The following is a 20,634-nucleotide window of genomic DNA, read 5'->3' on the forward strand; positions in this document are numbered from 1 at the left end:
AGTGAATAAAGAAGAAGCAAGCGTGTCAGTCTGACCTCAGTTTAACGTCTGCGCTTTTTGTCCTTTTCTGACTTGCTTAAAAAGCTCCACAAATCAGGCAAAAAAGGGGTTACATCACCTTAAGTGAACAAAAAGGGGCTTTTTTTAAAAAAATATAATCAATAGCGAGCATCTAGCTTCTGCTTACCACTTTGAGAAGCAATCATCCCCTCTGCCATGCCCCGCTCTTCTCTCTCACCTCCTTCACTGCGGATTGTCAGTCTTGATCTGCAAGAAGATAGAGAGAATAATGGCAATGCTTTTAAGACATAATAATCCAAGGTTTCCATGGACACTCACTAGTTGGACATTTGTTGATTACACTTTTATAGCAAATATTCCTAAGCAAGAAGCAGTTATTGCATCGGTTTTATGGCAAGTCATCAAACTTTTCCATCAGGCTCTACATACACACACACTGAAAATTCAAGGTCTTTGTATTTTGGTGTTGACCATCTGTCTAGTACATAAGGTTGAAATGTGGCAGCACAATCTGAGCTTATTTTTGAAGTTCAGTACAACTTGAAATGGCCAAGAGTACCTGCTTAACTGCTTTGAACCAGAAAAGGCAAACTTTTTGGGGGGTGGGGATGGAGGGGGCCTACTTGAGATAAACATGCTTCCCAAATGTGGCCAAGAGGGGGCTTTGAAAGATGTTATGCGTGCTGACATTATTTTTTACCAAAATGTGTCAGACATTTTTAGAAGACCAGTCTTTTCAACGCTGACACATGGATTGACAATCAATATGCATCGCTTATTAATACATACTGAATGATACAAATTACTTTGCTATCAGCTGGAATTTTATGACATCATAGTGCACCTTAGAGTGCACAAAAAATGCAAAAGGTGATTTTTTTTTCCCAGTATTGCTAAATAGCTAGGATGAAATAGAAATTAAATAGAAAAAAAAAGGGAACATGTTTATTTAACCCATGCTGGATGGGGTTTATTGTAATTCTCTGTTGATTTTTGTGTGGGGGACTTAATATGCGTCCTTTCCTAAGATGGACTGGGACACCGCCAATTTGATAGTTAAATCGCCAGTTCACTGGGTGACCATTTTCTTTGGAACACTGTTTGAAAAGCTGAGGTGACGCAGCAAAAGAGAGCGCCCCAATCTGTTCCCCCAGTTTGCTGGCTATTACTGCTGATGTGGCATCTGTTAAGGCCTCCAGGTGGCCCAAGCACATTAAGATATTTTTTATTTATTTCTGACAGAGTGCAGAGCATTGTAGTAACAGGGGTGTCACATCTTGATGGCGGGTGGCAACTAATGCACAAATGTATCCTCGGGAATTAAGGCCAGACTTATAGTTGGCAGGGGAGTCATTTACTGTTTTTCATAGGGGCAAGATATAGCAGATTCTCGCTGAGGCCTGATTAAGTCAAATCGTTCATAATAATGCCATGCTCCAAATGGAATTAGGATCACTTTTGAATGGTGGCAATCATTTAAAAGGGACATATTATAGAAAAGTGACTTTATAAAGGCTTCTGTATAAATCGCTTGGTCTCTGAAGTGGCTGCCTAACCACAAGTGTGACATTAAACAACTAAGTCAGTCTTTTGCACCAACCCATATTTAAAATTCTGGGAGCAAGACAAATTATCATAAATTATAAACGTCCCAAAATTGGAAAATTATTTACCTAATACTGTCCCACACCACTTTTCTACATCTATGACTTGGCAGTTAGGGTGCGCTAAAATCGTAACCATTTTCAAGCAAAAGATGTAGTATACAAGGAAACAGTATCATGTCAAAAAAGTTAAGCACAGCTGCAGTGTTAGCATATATTACCATTAGCAACAGTGTTATCACAAGCTCAAATTGTGACATTGTGTGCTGAGCTCCGTACCGTTCACACTACTGACCTATGACTGCTCTGCAAAAATCCTGAGCTGTCATATTGTGACGTTTGCAGACAACACCGAGTTAGTAGGACACATCACAAACATTTGAACAAAGTACTGAGAGGATGTAGAACTGGAGGACTGGTGCAAAGTTTCTTCACTTTATTCTTCAACAATCCACAAATTCTTTTTCCAATACAAAATGACCTTGCAAATAAGTGCAATGCAAGTCCGGGCCTAGCCTTGGGTGCTGAATTTTGTGCCATATCAAATATGTATTGGTATGAAAAGAAAATTCCTTAAATTCTTGAATTAAATGTTCGGCAAAGCTGTCAGCGGGTTGTCAAGTCAGAGTAAAGCTGTCGACTATACTCTGCATTTTTGTGAGACAGAACGCACCCCCCTCCCTCGTCTACAAAACTGAGCGATTTCAACCAGAGGATGACAAGTTTGTTTTCTGTAATACATGGGTAGGCAACTCCGGTCCTCGAGCTCCAGTGTCCTGCATGTTTTCTACCTGTTGCTATACACTGAATTCAAATGACTAGGATTGTTATCCAGCTTCTGCAGACCTTGCTAATTATCTGACCATTTGAATGTTGCAACAAGGAGACATAGAAAACATGCTGGACACCGGCCCTCGAGGATTGGAGTTGCCTACCCATGCTGTAATACTTCAGCTTTTGTGTAATTTGAAGAAAAGAATGTCAGAAAGGTTTTATTGACATGCGTGGGAACGGTTTTAAATTGTGAAAAGAAAGAATGGTATAATAAAAGAATGGTACAGTATGTAACCTTTAAGACTGAGTGCTTTCTGATGTACGTCAATGACTACAATCCAACACGGTGTGTGCAGAAACATAAAGAGGTTATTTTTCAACTTGGTTTGTCAAATGGCCTTCATCTGCCCATGAATATCCAGGGTGGACAAAAAGGAGGGATTATGAATTCAGTTAAATGGCTCCTTCAAATGCATCCCATCAATATTCTGTGGTCATTGTAAGGAGTCGGCTCCAGGCTTTAACGAGGGGTTCCGGCAGATAAATGAGGGGGAAAAAAAAGCTGGACCGCCATTGTCCTTGAACTCTTAACGGTGTGCTAATAGCCTCCCGTGTCAAAAGTAATTTTAACAAGAGCGTCCCGACTCGGACGTGCCACATCCTCTCTGTCTTTGGACGAGGAAGCAGATAGCTGTCTTGCTCTTATCACCACATTACCAAGTCGGGCACGCCTTTTTGCATAATCACTTTATGCTTGTGTTTTATCATGCAGCCTGGATGAGGGAAGTCATTATAAGACAGAGAAAAGGGAGTTGTGTGAGTGCAGAGGCCTTTGTGCAAGATGAAGGACACTTTTTTGACAAGAAGTTCAAAAGCACAAGTGTCAAACTCAAGACCAGGGGCCAAATCCTGTCCGTCACATAATTTAATGTGGCCCGCAAAAGCAATTAATGTGTCAACTTCATGTTTCTTGCTAAAATCACAATTTGTCTTCACTTTTAATAACATTGAACTACTGCAAGCGTTTTTTTATGTTACCAATGCCATTTTAGAAGTAATGCACATAATAGTTTAACATTTTTTTTATTAACTGCTCATTTACAATCATACAGTATAAGGGTTAACTGTGAAGAAAATGGGTTCCAAAAAGTCCCACCTAGCTACAAAAACAGATATGCTCACACCTCATTGAATAAAGTACATAAGCATAAAATTATATTCACACATTAAATCAATAAAAGAAACATTTTAAGCATATAAGTATACCCACACACTAAATCAAGTTAGAAGACATAACTAGACACTTTTAAAATGTGATGGCCTAAGTGGTAATGGAAATATATTTTTATAATTTCATGATCTGATATGTATTTTTGTGCATTTTGAAATAACAAATTCACGTCCCGGCTAACAGTTTATGCCAAATCCAAATGTTTACGTAATTCCGTACAAAATGACAAATTGGCAGGATGATGAATGAATGATATGTGACGGAGGGTGGAGTGGATGTATACAGATTGTTGGTTGTGCAAGAATGGAGGAAAAATGTTTACAGGGAGTATACTTGGAGATAAAACCAGCAGAGGTGCCAGAGGGAGAGCAGCAGGAGAACAGCCAAGAACCCGGCCAAAGGGTGATCGCCAAGGCCGAAAGACTGGAAGCAGGTGGATGGAAAAACAACAGCCCCCAACAAGTCAACCCCCCTCCCACACACACCGAATCACCCCTCACCGCACCAATGGAATCAGCTCTCACCTCATCAGCCCCACCCCCATGGAATCATCACTCATCAAACTCGGCCCCCACCGGCATGTGCAACGGAATATAAGACGACCAAAGAACTTTGTTGTTGCTTTTTCTGAATGACGATTTTTTTCTGCTCGAGCTTTGTCAGACAAGCCCAAAGGATGTCCAATCATGCATTTATTTACAATTTAATCACTAGCAAACTATCTATAAAGTATCACTACAACCACTTCAACCGCCCCATTAGACATTTTTATCTCATTTTCAAGATTATGAATAAATCAACATGAATACATCTTTACAGTAAATAAAGTCATTAGGCCCAGGGACAGGCAAATGCCAGATCAAATTATGGAGAAAATTAAAATGTGTCATCGGGAAGTTAATGTGTGGTAATAAATCACATTCATCAACTCCGACACGTCCAGTAGGTGTCACATGTCACCACTGAAGCATACAGCGTCCTGTCTCTTAATCTTTTCCGCATTTAATAAACACATTAAGCCTCCTATTAAGGGCCGCACATGCTGCTATTGAGAGGATATGCTAAACTTTGCAACAGACTGAAAGACTGATTAAACTGCTGTTAATATAACCTAACAGGAGACTTGACGTATGGCAGTCTACAGAATAAACAACTGCGCCGTGTAATACATGTGACAGTGTCACTCAAAACGTAGCATTATTAAGGCCCCAATTTGGAGACCCACAAAATGCCTAAAATATCTAGACCTAAAAGGACACGACCTTTGTGGTTATTTTGGCCAACTTGAAATTTGGCAGTGACATCTATCATGAATAGACCCATCATGAGTGTCTGTAAAACAAACAGGGGAAGTCTAGCAATTTTATTAAAAGTGAACACTAGGGTAATGTTTAGTTTAAGTGTCATGTTGTCAATTTCCTGGTAGCCTTCAAAGATCACCCTGTCCGGTACAAAATATTTGGGGCACTATTTTGGGAGACAGTGCATCCGCACCACAACTCAGAAGCTGACAAAATCATGTTTTTCATATCAATGCACAAGGTCAGCACAAAGGGGTTTCTCTGAGGTGTGCAGAGGAGATTGACAATTTGGCGGCAAAGTGTCGATCTTAACTTTAACTAGACAGCTTTTCTAACAACATACTTCATTCCTAAATACATGAAGAGCGGGTATCAAACCTTTTGAGTTATTCTATTGTATTTATTGCATTATCCCAGTGGACATGCGATTGGGTGGTGGTGCGGTCTGTAAGTGTCCACTTCATGGTCCAGAACTGCCTACTACCACATGACATTTAAAGGGAAAGTAGGAGCACCTTTGATTGACCATGTTCGAAGTCACGTGTGACCACAATGCCGAAAACCCTCCCTTATACATTTGCCTGCTTCCGCTCATCTGTGAAATTAACGATATTGAATCTAGAGATATGCCTAAAGGCCTAGACGGACCAATCGAACGTCGGAAAACATCTGGGCATCTCATTGCGCTGTCTGATTAATGATCACTGTTGAAAAATCGGATCCCATTGGGAGGCGTCCGGGGGTCATGTTAAATTGTGTCGTAACATCGGGAAATTTTATCACTTTGATTGGCTCTTACCGAACGAATCAGTGCACAAGACAAGAACAGAAAGTGACGAATGCGGGTAAATAGCAAGCATTGGAAAGCCTTGAAAATTTGGCGTATAATGTCTGTCTGGACAGAACAGCGAGACGCGTGAGTGTTTGCTTCAAGTGAGACTTCATCATGAGTGAAAAATATCACAGAATGCATTGTTTACATATCTATATCCCACCCCTGCAAACAGCTTTCCGATTGGCTTTTCCCAACCATGAGGACTAGAGACTACCGCAGACAGATATTACATCTCACGCATGGGCATATGGCATTTAATGGTCAGGGGCGATGTTGAACTGTTGCGGTATGTGTCATTTTTGTCAGCTCGACTTGCCGCTAGTCAGGCCGATACCACAGGGAATAGTCATTGGTCACATTTGGCCAACGTTGGATTGGTCTACCTAGACCTTAACGCCACAAGCTATGCAGGACTTATGCTGGTCACAAGAATAGAAACATTTTGCCAATAGACCATTTTAGAAACGTCATATGTACTAGACAAATTTAAAAAATACAAATAAAACACTGACATGACATCATTTTGAATTTTTGTCAATGTATGTGAGGTCAGCAGTCTGTAAATTGGCATCAACTCCAGTATCTTTTAAAAGGCACAATTGAATCCGGACTGTGCAGAGGTACCTAAAGTAGCAATGTGCAAATTTTTGTGTTGGCGCATAAGCGGGAAATGCAGATGCTTATACTCTTAAGTACATAAGTGGACGGTGGAGTCATCAATCTGCTTTAACAGGTAATTCCAAAACAACCTAAATCTTTTTGAAATTATATAAAAATGATGACCATTTTGTTTATACAGTGTCATATGAGTAAATCAGTATGCCTGTAGTGTAGTGCAGTGGTGTACATTTGCTTTGTTAAGACTATTGCAACTTCAAGCATCGTCTACAATAAACATTTATTGACGCCCCAATTTTAACCCTGGAGAAAAAAGGTAGTTTTACCACCAACCCATAAATTTTAAGGTTCCACTCAGTAACGGTTGTCAATACAACAATTACATGCAGACTTTGTCTTTGGTCCACCAGCACACTCCATTTATTGCAACATCAAAAGGACAATTTCCCACTTTGATCCAAAAAGATTAGATTATAAAAACACATATCTGTTCTGCGTTGTAAAATTATGCATACCTTCAGATGGTACTATAAATAGACCACATCCACTCCTACCGAGGAGAAAGGCACTCGAATTGTGGCTCCCACCCTCTAGCTAATATATTTCTGCACTGGGCTACTGCTGCTCCTTGCACATCATGTGGCATACTAATAACATGACACACCACACTCTTTTTTACGCCCCACCTCCACCCCTCAATTACGGTGATAAAACAAATTAAATGAATGTAAATACATATAAAGAAATGGAACATGCAGTGTTCATCATTCTGATCATTCAGGCGAATGACAACCTGGCCCATTCGTCCACCCTACCCGCCAGCTACACACCCACTGAGATAACTATGAAATATGGACAGCGGCAAATTGAGATTCATCAGGTAACGCCTTCCTCGCTGGCTGAAATCTATATTCAATTCTACAGCATCTGTCATGGCAGCGCCGGGCAGGTTGAGGCATGCTGGGATTGAGGATCACTTGTGAAAATGAAAAAAAAATAGGAATGCCACCTGCCCTTCTGGTTACCTCTTCTTGTGAAATTGATAAGCTCGTCATTTAAGCAGTGGAAGGAAGAAGAAGGAGAGACCACAGTAAAACAACATCTACAATGTTTGTTTGGCTCCTTTCATAATAACTCATTAAATTATTTAACAATTGTGACAGGGATTGGATTATTACAAACATCAGACATGCAGCTATGATATAGGCCACATGTGTTCTTTAAAAATGGGGCTTTAACAAAGAGGCCAGCCACTCAATGTTTAACATGGCATTAAAAGTTCTATGTATTGATATCTCTGCCAGAGGCCGCCGCCCTGGATCGTACTATCATGGCCTTTCAGCCATTCACAACAGATTTGATGTGATTGAGCAAAGGTGAATGGACACCTTTGACCTGTACTGTACCTGTACCTGTACCTGTGCTGCATTTTCAATAAAATGACATTTTTCTCAGTCTGAGAAATGTTTGTAAGATTTTGGTTAATTAACCACTACTAATATTACACTTCAAATATCCGTTATTAGAGCTTTCTGGACAGCCAGGATCATTGCAGAAGAGCAACGTGACAACAACGAGACAATGACGAGTTGGAACTTGCCAAACTGTTTAATTTTGATACAGAAGATAAGATTTTGATGGATTTGCATATTAATATTGATTAGCAATGTGAGTACAATACAGTACGTGATTAAATAGTAGAATAAAGTACAACGGAAGTGATTACCTTGTTCCTGAGATGTTTTTTTTTTTTTTTTACCATAAGTCATGGCATGCATGCACCCTATAATGTGGTGCGTCCTATGTGTGGATTAAGTACAGAAAAGCCCCCGGAATTGAGTCTGCACCTTTTAACCCGAAGCGCCTTATGGTGCGGGAAATACGGTCACTATTTTTCTTTCATGTTGAATAATTGAAGCCTCTGCACAACAAGGGCTGATTTAATCATGCAAACGTTCCAAATATTGTCTCGCTGAACGCGACCACTCATGGGATGATACACGGGTGGTTGCTGCTGGTTTGTTAGTCAAATAAATGAAGCTAAACGTGCGCCAGCTATGTGCGGAGAAACAACATGCGTTTTGATGTCAACCCCTGCAATTGTGCATCTGTTCTTGTTTAAATGTGAAATGGCTTTTCATCAGTCGCTTTGCGCGTCATCAAAAATGCATAATGGCACCAGTAAAGCTCTTTATGAGTCCACCATGAGCAATGAGATGTGACAGTTGTGCACATGCGCACACGCCTTAAGCCTGCTCCTACCTACTCTTTCTCATTCTGAAAGGCGGTGTGTAATGAAGAAACAATCGATAAGGGAATGCACTATTTCCTTCATGCACACAACTTGTATCATTGCTTTTTAAACGATTACTAAGGGTGTACTCAACACGAGACAATCCGCGCGGTGCTCGGGCCTGCTTGATACACACTCCGCACCATGCTGGGTGTTTCAGCGTACCGAGGGTGTTTGACGTGCCACTCCTGATCATTTGGTGGCTGAAAGTACTAGCCCATATTCTGTTTTACGATTTCGGTGAATTCATTGAGAAACGTGTGCGTGTCATGGGAGTCACACATGACACGTACAACAGGGTGGAAGGCCTTTTTGCCCGGGCCATCATGAGAGTATCCACCCGTGGAGGTGTGCTTTCAGTTCCTTGTAAACATACTTTGTGCAATTAAACCCCGTGCATTGAGACTTAAGGAAAACCCTCAAAGAGGCAAAATGTTTGCTTGCTTCTCTTGATGGAGCACTGCTGTCTTATAGTGTCTCCCCATGCTGTACTCTGACCGTAAACCAAAGCACGGCTCTCTCCTTACTGTCTCGCTCATATCTCAAATGACTTGACCACTGCAAGCCCCAAGGAGCTAAAAATGTTCACAGTACGGAGATGGTTGCGGTAAAGGATGGAGAATGGAGTGTGGCTACGAAAATGCTTTCTCTTTAGAGATATGTACAAGCATCTCCCAGAGCTTCACCACATTCTATTTGATTTTATATCCCACTCATTCCTTCAGGGTCATGAGAAGCTGGGGCCTATCCCAGATGACAGTTGGTGAACGAGGGTCTGCACCCTGGGTCTGGTCACCATTCAGTCACAGGACAGACAGACCATTCACACTTGCATTCAAAACCACACTTCAGGGGGAAGTGAAATTACACTACCTATATGAAAGTCAGGAAAACCTACCATTACGGTGTCGATCATTTATGCCTTAATATAGTGGTTCTCAAACTTGGGGTCCTTAAAATGTTAACCATCAATCCATCCGTTATCCATACCTCCTGTCCCCAAGGGGGTAGTGGGCCACTATTATTCAATGCAAGTTAAAATAATATCTACCTAGAGAAAGCTTTGAAAAGTGTGTCTGACTTCATAAGACCAAGTCGGGTTGTTATGATGCGTCTAGTGTGTTGGTGGAGTGCCCAGTGCATGTTACTTCTCACTGTCAACCCTCACCGCTGGCTAGCAGTATGCGAACGGGAGAGCCGAATGCGTAAGTCTCTCCCTGCCAGGACATAGCCTCTCTAACAGCAAGCCCTATGTAGTGCCTCCACGCGGCGACACATGGTAACTGGGTACAACACGGACCCAGGCTAAACTACAAGGGATTCGGAGGAGGTTTGGCCCCTAGACGTGCGGCACGCAGGCCCACCGGTGTGTGGACACGCCCTGGTGCCCACGAACCAGCCCCCAACTATGGGTTAAATAGTACCACTGCCCAGTGGGTTCCTCGGGAGAGGAATGGGCTAAGGGAGTCAGCTAAGGGAGTCAACCCCTACAGAAAATCAATTTCCCTTTGGGTTGGTGTCAGGAAGGGCATCCGGGTGTAAAACTTTTTGCTCCAAAAATTTTCTCAGTATAGGACTCTCAACCACAAGATGGCCATGGACCGCCCCCGGTGGAAGAAAGCCATATTGAGAATCCAGTCCAACCCAGCGGCAGTCTGGAAAGTGGACTTTAAACCGATGATGATGATGATGATGATGATGATGATGATGATGAGAAAGCTTTGAAAAGTCTCAGAAAAATGTTTCAAGAAAAACAATACGACACGTGCTTTTTATGTTGAATTGGTGTTAAGATTTTGAGGGGGTCCTTTGAAAATGTCCGATTCTGTCTGACTTCATCTAAAAAAAGAAACCTCATTTGATCAGTATTTCAAAGCAGCAAAGTGGTACATTTTCTAAGCTACACAGTTATGTCTGGCTAAAGTAATTTATCAGTAATGGTGACAACATGGGAAGGGCCGTCTGACGCTTGTCAACTGTCGACCCAGTTGTCAGTCACAGCAATGACGCATCGAGACTGAGTGACAGCTAATTCAATTATTTGACCAGTGCAAAAATAGAAACGAAAATGGAACAGGGGTGCCGTGAGTGTGGAAATACAATGAATCCAACAATAATAGTTACACAAGATAACTACCGTAATTTTCGGACTAAAAGTCGCTCCAGAATATAGGTCACATTAGCCATAAAATGCACAATAACGTGAAAAAAATATATATAAGTCGCTCCGGAGTATAAGTCGCATTTTGGGGGACATTTATTCGACAAAATCCAACACCAGGAACAGACATGAACGAGCAACAACAGGCTAAACGATAGGTAAGCTAACGTGACATAAACACAAACGAAGAGCTGAGAACGGGCTTGACGTAACATTCAGAATTTTTCAAATAACTATTACATAAATAACACGTTTATAAAACCATCTGTGTCACTCCAATTCATTAAATCCATTGATCGTCCTTTATGTCAACAATGGGTGCGCGGCGCTTGAACTTCAAAATATTCCACAGGCCCATATAACGATATATAAATTATATATCAAATAACTATTATACAAGCATTCATATTATCAAACCATCTGTGTCACTCCAAATCATTAAATCCATTGATCAAATTCCTCGTCCTTTGTCAACAACGCCCGCGTGCGCCCTGACGCCTCGTCGTTATTCCACAGATCTAGTATATAACTATATTGTAGCGTTAACAAAGTACAAGGAAAGACGTGGGTTTGGTAAATGGCTTTTTATTTAACAAAACAAGAGTTCAATGAGCCAACAACTACTGAACTGTAACAATAAAACTGTACACAAGTTGATAAACGAAATAAAATATATCAAATAACTATAACATAAATAGTTCACCGCAACACGGCCCCAAGCACCGGCGTTGACTTCCAGGCGTGTGGCGGCGTGGAGCTCCATAGAATAGGACCGGGCGTGCGTAAAAGCCATGTCCGAGCCCCATCCACCATCCCCGGAGAGCCACCCGGCCGAGCACCGGCCCCCGACTTCCATCCACGGAGGTGAAAGAGAGCTCCGTAGAGTAGGACCGGGTGTGCGTAAAAGCCATGTCCGAGCCCCATCCACCGTCCTCGGACAGCCACCCGGCCGAGCGCCGGCCCGCGACTTCCATCCACGGAAATGAAAGAGAGCTCCGTAGAGTAGGACCGGGCATGCGTAAAAGCCGTAATAGTTTTTCAAACCTTCTGTGTCACTCCAAATCATTAAATCCTTCAAACTCTTCGTCCTCCGTGTCACTTACAAACAAAGCCGCTAATGATGCCGGAAGTATGTGGGTCCCCCTTCGTCATCCCGTAATCGAATCTTTGTCCTTTATGTAAACAACTGCCGTGCCGCGCCGTGCCGCTGACGTCACTTGAAATTCAAATTACAGTAATCCCTTGCTACATCGCAGTTCGTTTATCCCGGTTTCACTTTTTTTTTTTGAACATTTTTGAAAAAAATTCACATATAAATCCCTCCTCAGTATAAGTCGCCCTCCCACCCAAACTATGAAAAAAAACCCGCGGCTTATAGTCCGATAATTACGGTATTGAAATTAAACAAGACCCTAACATAAAACACTACCTGAACCCAAACCCCTCTAATTCCAATCCTATACCTGGACCTCAAACCCTGACATTTATCCCGGACCCTCTATACCTAATCCCTAACGTCCTAACCATTCAAACCAAAACTCTTAATCCTTAACCCAAACTCTCTATCTACAACACAGATTTTTAACTCTACCCCCTCAACACTCACAAATTGTGTTCAACTTCCAAAGAAGGCACTCTTGAGATTATTACAACTGCAAATCCAACTGACTGGAACAAGCCAATGCCATAAAAATTAAAATTGACAAAGCAATTTCACAGCGATCAAGTCAATAGACAGAGCACTACGCCGTCAGTCAACGTGTAATAAAACACACCTTCTTTATTTACGCTAAAGACCACGGAGCAAAGCGTCCATAAATGTCTTGTATGCGCTACGCTGCTTTTATGTGGCAGCAAATGATGTCGTAAGGTTAACGCTGATTTAATAAGCACTTTGTTTGTCGCTTGGCAAAATATTTAAATAATATTCCACTAGGAAAGGTGATGGAAAGTTTATTTGTTGACTAAGTGGGCCCATAGTCAACACTTAAGAGATTTAAGAGATATATAATTTTCATTTATACATAATTTGTTACTTCTGTTAATTAATATACAAAATTAGATGGCAAACTTACAAAATGAACAAACATCCATTTGAAAATCAACAAAAAAATGCACATAACATAGACCAATGTTAACTTTTGCTTTCTATTTGGACAGCTGAATTTCAAATTGTAATTTGCAGAGGTGAGCCATCTGTCAGACTGACGTAAGGTTTGTCACTTTGTCACTGACTGACGCTCGTTTTACAGGCAGTAATTAATTGACCGGCAAGTTTTTAAAAAAAATGATGGACAAAGTACTGACAGAATTGTATTTTCATTCAACAGTGTAATGGTCACAAATCGTATCAAGTAACGACAAACCTCCCAGTCCGGGCACTGATGGAAAAATACCCCGCTGGTCTTGTGAGTTTGTGATGTAACAGGTTTGCTTGAGAAGATGTCATTGACGGAATATGTACAGTAAGTGGTGGCACACACCATTTTCAGTTTTCTGCGTTGGCTAAAACTTTGCATTTCATGCATTTCAGTGCATCCTGAATATTCAGTGCCTCCTGAATATTCAGTGCATCCTGAATATTTCATACACTAGTTACAAGTTGCAGTAGCTTTAAAAAATATTGACTGAATTAATGTGAAACAAACTGATTTTTTTACATCAGATTTTTCTGCCGGGGAAAAAAAACAAATCAAATCAAATACACATACATCAAGATGACAGCTTGGTGGGGATTTATTTTGTTTTACCTTTTAGTTCATTGCCAATTAGTGTACAGTGTATGATGCAGAAGGTCTTTCATTTATTATCCGCACTCAACAATGTACATGTCAGAATGAGCTCACACAGGCATTAGCCGCCCATCCCAAGAGATCTTTAACAGCCCGGAAACGAAGACACATTTTGCTCTGATGCACGATTCCCATCAATGGATTGAAGAAACGGAGGCTAGCTAACATGTCCTCAGAGGACCTCTATTTTACATAAACTCTTAGTTTTAGCCTGCTATAATGACAACTGCACACCAATATTTTAGATACACAGCATTAGCTTGGGGAGCTTGCGCCTATATTTTTTCATACCCTTTGTCGTAGCGTTAACCAGCAGGCATAGGGCTCTATTTCATATTCAGACTAAAGATGGCTACAATGTACTAGTATTTAGAATAGACACTTATTTTTAGTCTGCCGGGGTGAGTAGAATAAGCGATTAATTGATGCATTACAATATTCTCCTCCTCAAACCAATGTTGATTCTGAGAATCATTTTACTTTGTAGCCAGCGGGAGGAACGTTGCATCTTATTTGCCTTGGCCACCAAAATGGCGACCAAAGCAAACACCACCAACTCCTCACCGGATCTTGCAAAACCGGAAATAAACATCAAGCACGCCACATTGGTGACACTAGTCTGGGGTTGTTATGCAGAGATTTGATCACTTTTCAGAAATAAAAGCATCATAGCGAGTGGTCTATTCCTTCTTTCTTGAGAAATCAGAAACCGGTTTAATATGGTGAATCAAGAATTATATTCTGACGCTATCCTTGGAAAATTCAGAATTTTTGTTTTGTATGAAAATAAATAAGTAATTGAATAATGATTGCTTGGTTTATTTGACCTTGTATTTTTTTTAAGAGTTAATTTTAGTTTTTTCATATTTATATTGCTGGTGTTGGGTGGAATCTTTGTACCTCCAGATATTTTCAACATTTAAGATTGATCAATAATTTGTAAAACTAACACGCACACACGCACACGCGCGCGCGCGCGCACGCACGCTCGCACGCACGCACGCACGCACGCACGCACGCGCACACACACACACACACACACACACACACGTCGATTGACCGATCTTATAGTGGTGAAACAAAATGTTACATTTTATATTAATATATTATTTGTGGCTTAGAAGGTTTCTGCACGACTCTAGCGATAGATGAAGTATTTGTTGAGTATAAGCCCCCCACCTCAAAAAAAAGAAGAGCTCACAATAGGTGTTGAGTAATAAACTAAATTTTCCATACGACTGTTCGACCTTCCTTATTTTGCATGCATTTCACATGCTTATCAACGTCTTTCATATCCTTCTGGATTCATGTACAATCCCCCAGTAGTTCAAAACGAATAGAAACAGAGAGAGAATGCAAAGGTTGAATGAGTTAAAAAAATGTATCAGTGGTTGCACAAAAGAAGTCTGACTCAGTTTTCTTTAATTCCACCTTAAGTTTCCAAACTTATCAAAATGCCCTTCATTTTATACTTTTCTCTTTGTGTTTTTTTTGAGAACACAGCTTACCACATTTTCACACACACGAGCACTCTGCCAATGAACAAAAGATAAAAAGTGTAAAAGATAAACCGTAATAAGAGGAAGAAATTAAAGTCACCTTCTGAAAGTGAAACAAGTAGATGGAATGAAAAAGAGTACACTTGACATCGTACCAAACTAAAGACAAAAAAAAAACCTACTTGATTGATGGTATTGAATTTCTATACCAGTCAGAGATTGAATGGAGTGTCCTATAATTTATAGATTGTTCAAAGTATTCAATTGCGTGGGGGTTTCAAAGCAGGGTTTAATACCATGGTCAGAATAGGTCAGACAATCAAAAATAAAGCACCGGCAGACAACAAAAATGGAAAAAAATGTTATGTGATTATTAGTTGTTGCTTTTACTCAATAAATGCAGGCAAGACCTAACCTCTTGCATCTGGTCTTTTATGCGTGTATGTTTTCTGACAATAAAGTGTTCTCTTGACGTCATATTTGTAGGTGAAACAATCACGCATACTTTTGTCCACCTCTCTTCACTCAATCGTTCTTCACTTGATTGTTTGCATCATTTAAAAGAGAAAAATGCAGTAATTATGTTTTTCTATTGTCATAAGTGAAGCTATTATCACAGCAGCTGTTTAGACCTTGTATTGCTGAGTCTGTGTGTGTGCATGCCATTACTTTAATGAGCCTGGGTATATTTATTCCCCACAGATCTCATCGCACTTTTATTACTACATCTGTGCATGTGTTTGAGCGTGTTTATCTATCTATGTATTAATTAATTAATTTTTTATTTTTTTTTATTTTGGGGGAAATTTTATTTCTGGGGAACGAGTCAAAATATTACCAGGAAATATAAATAAGAGAATAAATTAAATCTATTACCATAGGAAAAATATTTGGGGGAAATATTCCCCATAAGAAGTGTATATGACTTGGTGGAAATATTTAAAGAAAAAAATAATTTTTGAAATTATTCCCATGAAAAAAGACCACATTTTATAAGAACGTTGAAATGTTACTTCTGGAAAAAGCTAAAATAGAATAAAATAATCGCCCAAATACATCAACAAAATAATAATAAAAATAATAATGATAAAAATAATAATACTAATACTAATAGGTGACACGGTGGAGCATTGGTGAGCACGTCGGCCTCACAGTTGGGAGAGTGTGTGTTCAGTTCCACCTCTGGCCCTCCCTGTTCCACACACACTTAATCTTACACCAATAAAGTCAACAGAAAATATGAGAAATTTTACTTGAATTAACTCAGAATGGTACCAGAACAAACTAAATTTATATTGCCAGACTGAGATAAAAAGAAAAAACATTTGTCAAGTATGGTCTCGTGTCATGACCTTTTCTTAGTGCTCATTTAAGAACTTTTGTGTGCAAAAGTAAAAATGTGGATCATCTTCAAGCAGAAAGAGTGATGTTTTCGCAGTGGCGTGATCCCGACCTCTCCTCGTGAAATATTGACGGGCCGACCGAGTGCACCCCACTATAGTAGAGCGCCTGCCAGTAAACACGTCAGGGTTGAATTATTGACTACAGGCATGAAGAGCTCATTTGGAGGACACTGTTGTCTGTAAACACAAAATGTTGCCTGACCAGAGCTGAAGAAAAAGCACAAGACCAACAGAGGAAGCCTATGCTGTAAAATGGGACTGCAAAATTGTGCTCGTAAAACATGTGAACTTTGTGGAGTCTGGGTCACTTGAAATGGTGATAGGTGGTCACGCTCACTCTATTTAACATGAGTTTGAATATGATTGTTTATTTTAAACACATCTGCGACATGTGTGAGGAAAAGCGGTTCAGAGATGGATGGATGAATTAATCTAACATTTTGTTTTCACAGTTTTGGTCGACTGGTTAGTTAGCATGTCCGTCTCACAGTTCAGAGGTTGTGAGTTAGAATTTCCTGGGTGGAGTTTACATAGTTCTCCCCCCAAAGTGGTTATATTTTTTATGTTAATATTTAGCCCATCATATTTTGACAACACAAGTTCAATTGTTTATTTCCATATAATTAGACATTGCTGTTCTAATATGTTGCCCTTATTTCAGTAAAACTCATTTTCTTTCGGGCAGTGTTTCAACATAATTCTCATATTATTTCTCATTGCGTATAGTTTGACTTCAGCATGTTGCACACTATTTTCTGGTAAAACTTTGAAGGTATAGTATTCGTTGAAAAGTATATATTTTAAATCCATAATTCAGTATGAGTGCTTTGATCTTTAAAATGGAACCAAAGAAAGATACCAATTGTCCAGATATCATTCAACTCGATGTGTTCTACGTCTATCCATGCACAGCGTAGGTGCGCTCAAGCGTAAAAACTGTAGCATCCTGATTTTAAAGCCAACATAAGCCTTGATGCACTTGATTGGGGTTTTGGAGACACTGGACACGTAGGATCCATGTTGAAAGGGGTCTCCAAGTGCCCTCTTCAAAGATATGTACCGTAATTTTCGGACTATAAGTCGCATTTTTTTCATAGTTTGGGTGGGGGGCGACTTAAAATAAGGAGCGACTTATGTTTTTTTTCTAAATTTTTCCCCCAAAAAAGTGAAACCGCGATAAACGAACCGCGATGTAGCAGGGGATTACTGTAATTTGAATTTCAAGTGACGTCAGCAGCGCAATGCGGCGTGGCGGTTGTTTACAAAAAGGACAAAGATTGATCACGGGATGATGAAGATGACGAAGGGCCCCACGTACTACCGGCATCATTAGCGGCTTTGTGTCTAAGTGACACGGAGGACGAAGAGTTTGAAGGATCTAAGGATTTGGAGTGACACAGAAGGTTTGAAAAACTATTATGGCTTTTACGGACGCCCGGTCCTACTCTACGGAGTTTTCTTTCACCTCCGTGGATTGAAGTCGGGGGCCGGTGCTCGGCCGGGTGGCTGTCCAGGGACGGTGGATGGTGCTCGGACATGGCTTTTAGGCACGCCCGGTACTACTCTACGGAGCTCTCTTTCACCTCTGTGGATAGAAGTCGGGGGCCGGCGCTCGGCCGGGTGGCTGTTCGGGGACAGTGGATGGGGCTCGGTCATGGGTTTTACGCACGCCCGGTTCTATTCTATGGATCTCTCTTCCACATCCGTGGCTGGAAGTCCACACCGCCACACGCCTGGAAGTTTGTTTTGTTAAATAAAGAGCCGTTTACCAAACCCACGTCTTTCCTTGTACTTTGTTAACGCTACAATATAGTTATATACTAGATCTGTGGAATAACAACGAGGCTGACGTTAGGGCGCATGCGCGGCGTTGTTGACAAAGGATAAGGAATTTGATCGATGGATTTAATGATTTAGAGTGCACAGATGATTTGATAATATTATTGCTTGTATAATAGTTATTTGATATCTAATTTATATATCATTGCAACAGACACCAGTTGCATCGCTGTCTGGGGTGGTAACTGCACTGAACAGAACTTGAAGGCCCTGCAGCGCATAGTGAATACGGCTGTTAAGATTATTGGTGCTTCGCTCCCCTCCCTGAAGGACATTTACATCTCCCATCTCGCCCGCAAGGCAACCTCGATTGCCAGAGATGTGAGTCACCCGGCTCACTCTTTGTTTGACCTTCTGCCCTCTGGGAAGAGGTACAGGAGCCTGCGCTCCCGCACCACCAGACTCGCCAACAGCTTCTTTCTCCAGGCTGTTAGGGCCCTGAACTCGCTACCCCCTTCTGCGCAGCGTGCGGCACTGTTGCGCTATTTTCGGGAATGTCTGCTGTACGCGCACTTGCTCCTTTTTTTTTTTTGCTCCTCTTATTTATTTATTTATTTATTTATTGTTGTGTTATTTATTCATTATTTATTCAGCACGCTTTTGTTATACTTGTTTACTTGTTTGTCTGTTGTGAGCCATGTCTTGTCACCGTGGGATAGGGGGGAACGAAATTTCGGTTTCTTTGTGTGTCTTTGGCATGTGGAGAAATTGACAATAAAGCTGACTTTGACTTTGACTTTGATTGTATGGGCCTGTGGAATATTTTGAAGTGCAAGCGCCGTCAGCGGTGCGCACCCATTGTTGACAAAGGACGATCGATGGATTTAATGAATTGGAGTGACACAGATGGTTTTATAAAGGTGTTATTTATGTAATACTTTTTTATAATAACTCTAAATGTTACGTCAGGCCCGTTCTCAGCTCTTCGTTTGCGTTTATGTCACGTTAGCATACCTATCGTTTAGCCTGTTGTTGCTCGTTCATGTCTGTTCTTGGTGTTGGATTTTGTCGAATAAATTTCCCCCCAAAATGCGACTTATGCTCCGGAGCGACTTATATGTTTTTTTTCACGTTATTGAGCATTTTATGGCTAATTGCAACCTATATTCCGGAGCGACTTTTAATCAGAAAATTATGGTAATTTCTCAAGCCAACTTTACATTATCAAATTGTGTCGGGCTTGCAGTTCAATCTGCCGCAGTACTCTTGCACATCAGTGTCTTCTTGCGCCATGTCCAGGATATCAGTACGACACTTACGAACGGTATTGAAAGGGAATGAGGGGATTGATTTCTAAATGCACCATGCTGCACCGGCGTGCAAAGGTCTGTGCTATCCCGAAAACTTTTACAATTACTAGTGTGTCATAAACACTTGAGTCACGCACCTTAGACCTTTGGACAGCAATCCTTTTGTCATATCACTGACCTTATCAAGGAGAGTGTGGAAAATATTTAAATGTATCCTATGTAGACATAAGTGCAAAACTCCGCGTTCCCACTCTGGAACACACAGTGCACATTGACTATTCATATTGCAAACGGCCTTGGTGCTGTGACCTTGAAATAATGACGACTTCCAGGCAGATGGCAGCAGCAATACGTGTTTTACATTTGATTTCAAAAGAGTCTTTACGCATTTTACATTTGATTTAAGAGAGTCTATGTTCTCTGTGCTATTATTTTCTCATTAGCGGCCCAATTATACTGTACAGAGAGTGAGAAACGGAGAAAGGAAGAAATACTCACGCACATGCACGCACACACACGCGCGCGCGCACGCATGCACGCACGCACACACACACACACACACACACACACACACACACACGCACACGTGTGTGTACAATATGTGTTTTGGGCATGTCCCAAGGAAGAACACCCCTGGGACGACCCAGAACTTGCTGGAGAGACTATGTCTCCCGGCTGGCCAGGGAACACCTTGGAATCCCCCAAGATGAGTTGGATGAGGTGGCTGGGGAGAGAGAAGTTTGGGCTTTCCTGCTGAAGCTGCTGCCTCTGTTACCTAACTCCAGATATGCAGTAGCTAATGGATGGATGGATGAATGGATAGCTGGGAATACTTGACAATTCCCCCCCCTACATAACATTCAAATTATGTCTGGTAATATTTTACCTTTATTCTCAAAGTATGAAACATTGTATTATGGATATATTTTGAGTGTATTCCTGTTTTACAGTTGTTCTGACTTAACTCTTTTTGCAGATTTATGTTCTATGGTAATAAATTAAATTTTCCCCCT

The 20,634-nt window shown here is 40.9% G+C and overlaps 1 protein-coding gene across 9 annotated transcripts in view; it reads right to left on the minus strand.

Annotated features, from left to right (window-relative positions):
• LOC148404287 (leucine-rich repeat and immunoglobulin-like domain-containing nogo receptor-interacting protein 2) overlaps window positions 1-20,634 on the minus strand; it is a 300,384-nt gene that overhangs the window by 78,090 nt on the left and 201,660 nt on the right. For 7 of the 9 annotated variants that reach the window (XM_088384369.1, XM_088384377.1, XM_088384345.1 and 4 more), the window contains one exon: window positions 188-267. The gene's annotated coding sequence lies outside the window, so the exon portion shown is untranslated. Of the gene's footprint in view, window positions 1-35; window positions 119-187; window positions 268-20,634 lie in introns of all 9 variants that reach the window. The other 2 variants (XR_015860213.1, XM_088384317.1) reach the window with 1 other exon arrangement.

The sequence above is a fragment of the Syngnathus floridae genome, chromosome 1 (genome assembly GCF_059516105.1).
Source record: "Syngnathus floridae isolate MCC-2025c chromosome 1, RoL_Sflo_1.0, whole genome shotgun sequence".
Lineage (NCBI taxonomy): Eukaryota > Metazoa > Chordata > Actinopteri > Syngnathiformes > Syngnathidae > Syngnathus > Syngnathus floridae.